This window comes from Pinus tabuliformis, chromosome 3_1, assembly GCF_031772625.1.
Source record: "Pinus tabuliformis cultivar Carrire ecotype Pingquan chromosome 3_1, CPIR1, whole genome shotgun sequence".
NCBI classification, from domain to species: domain Eukaryota; kingdom Viridiplantae; phylum Streptophyta; class Pinopsida; order Pinales; family Pinaceae; genus Pinus; species Pinus tabuliformis.
Genome location: NC_142301.1, coordinates 683873925 through 683884136, shown reverse-complemented (window position 1 = coordinate 683884136; position 10212 = coordinate 683873925). Strand labels below are relative to the sequence as shown.

At 39.4% G+C, this 10212-nt stretch overlaps 1 pseudogene; it reads left to right on the top strand.

Annotated features, from left to right (window-relative positions):
* Positions 1-1884: 1884 nt before the first annotated feature.
* LOC149188959 (annexin Gh1 pseudogene) lies at positions 1885-2401 on the top strand (annotated as a pseudogene).
* Positions 2402-10212: the final 7811 nt, after the last annotated feature.

The window sequence follows — 10212 nt, the reverse complement described above, 5'->3', positions numbered from 1 at the left end:
AAAGAAATATATGAAAGATAAATCATGTGATGCAATTTTTATTAACAATTGATTTACATTTATAGTACAATATCTGACTCTTGGGTTTCAGATCCCAAGGTCTCTTGGACTGCTTAGTCTTTTCGGCTTCCACACTAACCCTTTAGGATTACGTGTCCAACATTCCCCCCCTTAATCCGAAGGGTTATGTATGAGTCCAAGAAGAGAGCTGTAAGACAAAATGTGCAAAAAATACATGGCAGCACTAGGCTGAATGTGTTCTATGAAATGTTGGTAAAAAGGGTGGTGGTTTAAGGATGACCACCAACACTGGAACGCTTAGTGCAGTTCCCGGAACTCTTCCAATACTGGAAAGAAACTGAAGTTTTCTGCTAGAGGAAGTGATCTTATTGTTTTAAAGAGGGAAACCTTCAACCATGAAAGGGAGGTCTCACCCCGCATAAAAGGTAAAACTTCAACCTGAAAAGGGAAGTCTCAACCTGTGATGGTTTAAGGATGACCAACAACTTTGGAATGCTTAATGCAATTCCTGAACTCTTCCAAAACTGGCAAGAAGATGGTGTCTTCTGCTAGAGGAAGTGTTCTTAATCTGTGATCACGGGCATCTTTGTCTCTAGCTGCAACTCTGAAACTGGTGTGGCAGGTTGTGGCTCAGGCTCGCTTGATGTGACTTTGAAGCTTGTAGATGACCATCATTTTCCCCCCTGTCAGGTACAAGGTGAGAAGATGGAGAAAACTCAACTGCAAGACTGTTCAATACTCTAGAACAAGTTCTGACATGTGTTTGAAATATCTTCTTGGCTGTTGATGCCCATTGCCAAGAAGCGATCCATCCAAGATGAATCTTTGTTCTTGCAGGACGTTTGTTTCTGAAGCATCTGTGTGAAGAATGGCTGGTTTTATGACAGTGCTTACATGGATGAAGATCAAAACAGTGATCTTTCAGATGGCCAACTCGATCACAGTGTTGGCATTTCACAATCTGTTGTTGTTGTTGTTGTTGTTGGTGTTGCTGTGGAAGAGGGGCAGAGTCTGGAACAGCTGAAGCTGAACTGTCATGAGGAGCAGGTGAACTGTCATAAATGAATCCAGCACTCTGAAACTGAATGGGCTTGGCATAGTCTGGAATATGAAAGGACAAGTCCTTGTCATATCCAAGACCATTTATGTGCTTGTTTTGGACAAGATGTTCCCAAGGTCTGATGATGGGCTTGGGAAGTGCGGATTGAGTTTCTGCATCTGCATGTACACTTGCTGCTATATTGGGTACTAAATCTGAATGAACTTGAACAATATTGACTTGCTGTTTATGGGAGTCTGCTTCATTGTTCTGAATAGAAACAGGTTCAGAATCATGACTCCACTGCTGTAATTCTTCCTGCTGTAGCTGTGATTCAAGCTGCAAAAACTCTATATTTTCTTGTGCATATTGCAGACATGTTTGAATGTCTGAAAGAGAGGCTTTGTTAATTTTGACTGTGCTGTTAGCAGTGGACATGATTAGAGTTCTCAATAATTCTAATATTCTTTCAAGCTTAGCCATTTTTCTACACCTTAAAAATCTCCAAATCCCACAGAAAAATGTAAGCTGCTAAATAATAAAAAATCCGCAAATACCAGCAAATGTTAGGAAGAACAGTGGCTGTAGATAAGTGTTATAACATCAAAGAAGCTCCATCATTACAGAGAAAACACCACAGTGATAATATATGCAACGTATTCAGCTCCAAGACAGAGAAATAAATATGGAGTGTCTTCAATATATATACAGCCACACATCCAATGAGATGAGGAAGTTTGATTTCAGTTTAAATTACATTTTGGTAAAGTTGGTCGACCTGCATTGCTGAAGATATTGTGCGAGGTATCTGATTTGTCGATAAGATGTCAACAATTACAGTGCCAGTTCCAATACCGACCCCATCTGAAGACTCTGAACGCCTAAGGAAGGCTTTTGAAGAGTGGGGCACAAATGAGAAGTCAATCATACAAATATTAGGACACAGAACTGCAGCGCAAAGTAATCCGTCAACGTTATTTTCAACTGTATGAAGAGGATCTCTTGAAGCGATTGGAATCTGAGTTTTCAAGTGACTTTGAGAAAGCTGTATTCCTTTGGGTACAAGATCCAGCTGAACGTGATGCGGTCATATCTCATGATGCAATAAAGAAGTGGAATGGAAAGAATATATTGCTTTTAGAAATTTCCAGTGCTCGATCTTCGGCTGAACTATTGATGGTGAGGCAAGCATATCATATTCGGTACAAAAAGTCCCTCGAAGAAGACGTGGCTGAAGATTTTCAAAAAGCTCGCACAATGGAGGGAGAACAGATACACGTCCACAGACAGATTGAACCCAAGAGTTTCCACCAGCCCGTCGAATGTCGTTTTATTGTTTAAATCTGAAAATGTGGGAGCTCTGAACATTAGTCTTCCCTGATAAGGCCGTTGGCATTTGCAGGTCCGAGCATTGACCTGGAATCCCGCTGAGCATTTCCTGTCTCCACACCTTTCTAGACTCGTTTGGTAGCTGGTAAGATTGTAAATTTGACAGAACCAAAAGCAGTCTTCAGTCTTCAATACCAAAAGCGCAGTCACCAGAAACGTATCAACGCTTTAGGCTTCAGAGGAATCAATGAGCGCAGTCTTCATTAATAGAACGCAGTCATAAAAATGCAGTCTTCATTACAATAAAAACGCAGTCGCATTTTACAATAAAACTCAGTCTTTATTACAGTTTATATAAACTTCAGGTGTTGGTCTTTAACGCAGCTCCGGAAAGTATACACAGTCAGTACTTCACTCTCAGATCCCAACAGAAATGACTAGCATTCATACCACATATACCACATGACGTTTAACAATACATCGTAACAGAAATTAACCATAGAGAAAATATCATCGTTCAACAAAATGCATAGGGGATTGGTTCTAAGAAGAGAAACCAGCACTTAATAAAAGGACTAGCGCACAGATTTTGAACAACACACCAATGCACAAGTTTCAAGAGAGGCTAGGATGGCTCAACATTCCATCGCACTTTCCAACTTCAACACACAATCTTGGGTATAGTCGAATGTACTCAGTGCATCAAAACGAAGCCAATCTCAATCCAAATAGTTATGCACAGTACAGGAGACTTCATTCCAACGGATGCACATTAAATCATACACCAGCACATACCATGGTCATATAACCCAACATATACCAACGCTCCAACTCACATATATCACCAGTATTTGAGCAATGCAGCAACCAGCACGAACACGCAACTTTAAAACTCTTCAACTATGCGGTTAATAAATCTCTGAAGCCATAATCAAACCTCGTCCAAAAATAAAGTCAAAATGAGTATGTTTATGAGGATTTGTTTCAAACAATGAAGTGGTAAGTCGGATATTGGTAAAATAGGGCCACATTTTGAATCTTGGAAGAAGCAATACTTCATTACAGTTTATCAATACAATTTATATAAACCTCGGCATATAACTCTATGACTCGGCATCGGTCTTCAATACATAATTCTATGGCATCGGTTTTAATACAATAATACAAAACCTCGGCATCGGTCTACAGATATATATTTCTATAACGCAGCGGACAAAAGGTTAAAGGTAACAACGACGAAAATTGGCAGTTTATCCTTGGATTCGGCTCCTCACACAGCAAAGACTCTTATGCAAACCTCACACCAATTCCACGATGTTCCACGCTGCACCGACGTCCCAGGATTAACCCACAGGCTTTCCTTCACTCTTTACGGAGGCTCTTCGACTTCACACTATAACCGACAGCGCACCAGGGCAGCGAATTCTTCGTACAGGCCACGGACAGCATGATCTCAAACGCACCATACATAGTCTTTGAAGTCACAAACAGTTTAAACACATGTATCAGTTTAAAATGCACCACTATGTAAGATAATATACCTCCATGGATAATCGGAATTGGGAATGAAAGTATTTAAATAGATGGAGGGGCTAGAGCGTGGAGGCACAGGCATCATCAACGGCTACCTACAAAAAGCCAAAAAGCCTTCCCGGCTTTTGCTGTAACATACAGACGGGCGGAACAGTAGAATGGAGGCATCGCGCACAGAGCATGGCAACAGCTACGAGTGCCATTCTGTCAACAGTGGTGCCCGTCCTCAACCGTTTCTACATTATATGGATTTTATGTCAGGACAGAGAGCAGAGAGCGTATGCAGCGCTGGTGCGCCAGAGAGCAGAGGAGCAGAGGTGTGTCAGGCAGCGTATTCAGGCCAGAGGCAGTGTATTAAGTGCAGGTGGAGCGGCGCTTTTAAATGGAGCGTTTCGAATCGGGTCAACAACGTGAGAGAGGGCATCGTTTAATACCATTCACTGTCACCATGTCAAGCACCAGTAACAACGCCTCTATGCATTCATCAATGCTCAGGTAAAAAACGCATGACAGAGGCAGCGCTCAGGTATGAGCAGCTCAGACACAGAATTATGGGCAGAGGTGCAGGACTGACATGCACATAACAGGCCACAGAAAAACAAGCGGCTCTGATACCATATTAAACACACATGGACAGCAAAGAAAGATATGAAAGATAAATCATGTGATGCAATTTTTATTAACAATTGATTTACATTTATAGTACAATATCTGACTCTTGGGTTTCAGATCCCCAGGTCTCTTGGACTGCTTAGTCTTTTCGGCTTCCACACTAACCCTTTAGGATTAGGTTTCCAACAAATATGTACATAACACCATATGTACATAGCACCCTATGTACACAACACTGCATATCCAACTTGTGCACAAAACGACATGCACACAACACCACATATCAATCATGTGCATAGTACAATTTGTACAGAACACTACATATCCAACATGTACATAACACCATCTATATCCAACAATGTATATGTAGCATTCGTATAGCACTATCTATACCACCCTGTACATAACATTGCATAAACAACATGTACACACACTATATATACACAACAACACATGTGTACAACATCACAGATGTAACATGTATAAGATATACAACATATGCACAAAAATAGTACCACACACCCAGAATCACACTATCTCTCTACCATCCATGTTTATCCTAGCATGCCTTGGATGTTACTGCTCTCATTTAGCCGATGTATCCCTCAGAGTTACCTGTCATAACATAAACATAGGAATAATACAAGCATGCAATATCAATTCATATCCACATGATATTGACCTCGTATATTTTTCATGAATACTCTCCGCACTTGATTACCAATAAGACTAGGAACCTCACCATGACATTCATCTGCATAAGCAATCATTTCTTCATAAGAATGATCCTTGGCAACCTTGTCGGATAGTGACATGGATACACGGATACATACATACATATACATAAACCTCAACATAAAACAATCATGACCTTGGAAGACAACGACATTCATACACACATATATACATATAGATGTTAGCATTAAACAACCATGATCCATGATGACCTTGTCAGACACGCCATACATACTTATTGTTTGGTAATTTAACTGAAGTTAAATTACTACATAAATTATCAACGAGGGCTTGTAAACTGATCAAATGTATGTTCAATGTATGTGCTAGATGTCCTTGTGGTGTAAGCAATTCCTAAATTAAATTGAAATATCTTTATGCACATATGCTACTTAAAATTTATTAAAAAAACTATAACTCTTGCATAAAGTAAAGATGTCACATTTAACATAAATGAATCTAAGTTTATCACATTTTCTTGAAAGACATATCACACTAGAATTATCACACTTTCTCAAAAGAAATATCACACTTACAGAAATAAAGTTACTCTAAAATAGAAGACTAAATAATCAAACCAAAATTACTTAAAAAAAAAAATGAAATTTATAAAAAATATCACACTTAATATAAATCAAAATCTTCTTCACTTAAATGTAACTTAAACTCTATTTCAAATCTCAATTCATTTCACACTCTGTCTACAAATTCTTATGTGCATAAGACATCTTGAGATATTCTATCAATCTTAAAACAAACTGACTAAACACAACATACTTTGTTATGAACTTCGTTATCACTGTCAAAAGAATTCATTAAAAATCAAAACTGAAAGGTTAAATAAAATAATTGAAAGTGATTTAAAATGTAAAACTAAATGTCGTCTGAAAATAAGTAAGACCTTGTTGGCTTGATGGGACCTCACCCAGGTTCAATTTCAACTACGCCAGCCAACAAAACCCTAAACTATTGGCCCTTTTGGCAACAACCTATGTAGTGGAGGTTGCAGTCTCACTTGAAGTAGTATTGGGGGATGGTGTAACAAGGTTGTTGCATCCAGAGGCCTGTGTGATGGTTTTCTAAAGTTCTTATGACTTAGATCTTCCTTTGCATAGATCTAATCGTTCCAAGAGACAATTACTACAAATCTAACTAAATGACATTCATATCTTCATGAAGGTACTTAATTGTAGTTATCATGCATAAATACCACATATATGCCAATTTCGCACAGTAAATAAGCATTAATTCATATGAGATAGGTTACGAAGCGAAGATATATAAACTTAGCAGGAGAAAATAAAAGAACACAAATGCATCATTTTTGGCCTAAAATAGACATTATTAGATAAAAACATTTAGATACAGACTCTTTATCCATGCGCACTCAGTTGCAGGGGCCCATGCACTCAGGTTGTGGACTTACCAAGGTCTTTAGTCACTTAGCTACAACCGTCTTCCCCTTTCTCCTAAGTCTAGTAAATAAACCTTTCCTCCCTTAACACCTTTCCCTGACAAGCATTCTTCCTTAATTTGTTAATTCTTAGACTCATTATGACTCAAATTTATATAGTCTTTTCTTTACAATACCATGGTCTGCACACCATGGACAGGTCTCAAAACAACTTTATCACCTACCCAACTAAGGGACTAAAGACCCTTTGAATTCTACTAGCTTTGCACTCTTCTTTTCCACATTTCGTAGAGACTTTATATTTGCTACAGAAATACTACAAAATTGACTCAAAACTTAACAAAATTGACCCCAGGGAGACTATCCCAACAGGTCCCCAACACAAAGTGGGGGACTCTCCCTTGAGTCGCTCAGTTGGCACCTCTATCTTGTTGTGTACGTCACTAAAATCCATCTTCAGCACAACTATGTTAACAAAACCCTGTACCACGGCCTCCTACAATTCCTCTACTAGATTTTATGTAATCAGCCCCATCATGAGGCATATCATCCTTTGAGTCTGCTCAAGTGTCTTCAACTTTTCCTGGACTGACAGAGTAAGTTGGCTTGCTTCCTCTATCCATGGTTGTATTCTGTCCTTTAAAACGACCTATTTTCTCTGTAGCTCTTCAATTTGTGATTGCAGTCATTTTCCTTCCTTCAATCGAGTGAGGCGTTGTATTGGTGCCAAAGTGCGCGTAGTCACCCTGATTTCATCAAAATTTGATTGCGTCTCCTGGACATCTGTGCCAAGATTCTGTAGCTTTGGGTCCTCCTCCAGATTTGTCCATAGTACCATGGCCTGTTCAAATATTAGTGCACAGCTTGTGACTACTACATCCAAAGTGGCCATTGTTATGACCTAGATTGAACGTCAGGCTGAAGGAAGGCAATGCCAGGGTAACCACAAACCACGCTTAGCCAAGTAGCTAGCCCTACTAGGCCAAGAGAGGACTCTCTCCATAAGGATCTCAACGAAGAGGACTAGATCAGGTAAAGGATATTAGGCTAGGTATAGTAACACAAAATTTTGACTGGATTTTGAAGGGGTTTTGCTAGATTAAGAGGAGCTGGAGAGTTTAGGTTTAGGGAATTAGGTCAGAATTGCAGGGTGTTCAATGGGGCATGGTAGGCATAGGCTTTAACACTCTAGGGCTTGATGGGGTGAGATGTTTAAGACTGGTGAGAAGCTAAGAAGGGCATGTGAAAACCATGGGTCCTTCTTGGATTGCAGAAAACATGAAATGGTGAATGGTTTCCCAAGGCAGAGCACCAATGCAATGAATTCTTCCTATCAAACTTGAAAGAATTCAACTAGAAGAAATGATATGATTAATGGCAGACATAAAACATATTAACATATAATCATAGAAGAAGAAACTATACTAAACACAGGGATCCCATAAAAATAGTTACAATTCTCATTAATTTCCTGCCAAACTGCTACACATGGTGTACAATCAAGGTCTGAGCATCCAGTTGAGTCCAACCCTCTACAAAGAGAAGGAAGAAGAAGATATAGACATGAATTCAACCTCCTCCCACCCTCAGAGGTCAAATCCCTAAGATGAGGAGATAATCTAACCAACTTTGAACAAGAAACTGGAATATAGGCATCTTAATGACTTGCCTCTAAAACTGAAAAACTAATTCATTTGAGCTCAAATTGACTTTTAATCTAATGAATCTACCCTCTACTACTAATTATCCATCATTTTTACATGCCAAGTCATCCCTTACAAAGGTAAAACATCCTCCATGAGAGAAAATCCATGAACACAGTAAAAAAATTGGAAAAATTGCCATCGTGTGCAAATTTGCCCTAGGCACGGCGCCACTAGCTCAATCTGCAGTGCCACTTTCAAGTCCCTTTTGGAGGCCTTCCTGACATCCAAATTGAGCTCATGATAGCTCATTGGAAAGTTCCACAATTCTAATTTCCAGAACACCTAGAATTTACTCATTTGGAGCTCATTTGACAACTCAAAGCTTGATTCTCCCAAGATTGCTTCTATCTGACCAAAAAGTGGCAAAAAACGTCATTTTTAGGGTGTGTTTTGACCTTTTGGTGGACTAGTTCTGCCCCCAAAGCTTGGAAAATCCATTGAGTGCATGTAATCATCGCTCTAAATCCAAAAATGCAAGCCACTTTTCCATTGGATGCCCCTAGGAAAAGCGCAGAGCCAGATTTTTTGTGCCTGCAATTTCCAAAATTTGCCAAAAAAAATCTTCTCCAAACCTGACCAAAATTGATGAGCAACACCACCATAAAGCATCTTGATGAGACAAGGAAGCTTCAGAAACCAAGCTAAGATTATCCTCCTCTTTTTTTCCTTGTAGAGCCCGCCTTAGCTTAGCTTTCATTTGTTTGACCCTCATGTTGCAAAATTTGTTTTGGGTCCTCTAGTGGTAGGCCATGTGCCTAATCATCTGGTTATCCCTATTGGCCTTCTCATCTATCCGTGTTTGCAAATTTTGAGGCTATGCACTCCAAGAAAAGGGATAAAGGCAATGAGCAGGATTGATTTAGGAGTGAGGGGATGGGAAATGAACTTATGGGCTAGAAAATGAATGAGGGAGTAGGAATCATAGAAATGAGAGGGAGCGCTTGGTTTGTTTGAGATATTTCTTTTTGGGAAGAGGGATAAATGGATGTGGATTTTATAGAATGTAATGGGGAAAGAGCTTAGAATTTTCGTGATAGGTGATAGGGGAAATAATTGAGGTCTAGGGTTTTAGGCATAACCAAGAGAGAATTGAGGGTTTAGGCATAACCAAGGGAAATTATGTTTAAAAATTGAATTTCAGACCAACAATGGGAGGACCACTTACTTGTATGAAGGGAAGCGAGGGAAATTTTAAGTTTTTTGAATTTTTGAGGGCTTTCTAGCCCTTCTCCGGAACGCGTAGCACCAACCACAAACGCGCAATGCCACCCCCTAAACACGAAGTGCCACTTTAGAATGACTTTTGGCTACCTTTCCGATGTGAAAATTAGGTGTGGGATAGTGCATTGGAAAACCTGTCGAGTCTACTTTCCATAACATCTTTCATTTTCAATTTGAAGAATATTTTCCCTATCAAAGGCTCAATCTCCCAAGACTGGTCAAAATGTATAGAATGAGGCTGGAAAAATGGAGAGTGTTGTTTCAGTCAACTTTTGGAGGTCTTCCTCAACTCCAAATTGAGCTCATGATAGCTCATTTGAAATATCTCTATGTCTATCTACCATTTGACTCATCAAAAAAGTCATTTGGTCCCTCCATCTAGGAGAAAGCTTGATTTTCCCAAGGTCGCTCTAGAAGTGTATCAACTCTCTTGAGGAAAATGATGTTTCGGACATTTCTCCCAAACCATGAGACCCATGTCCAAACTGAAGGATGTTTTTCTTCTTGTGTCTATGATGTACAAAAACCTCTCTCACTTTTGTCAAATCCATCGTTTCTTGCTCAGAAACATTGTTTTAATAAAACATATCTTGATGTGTGGG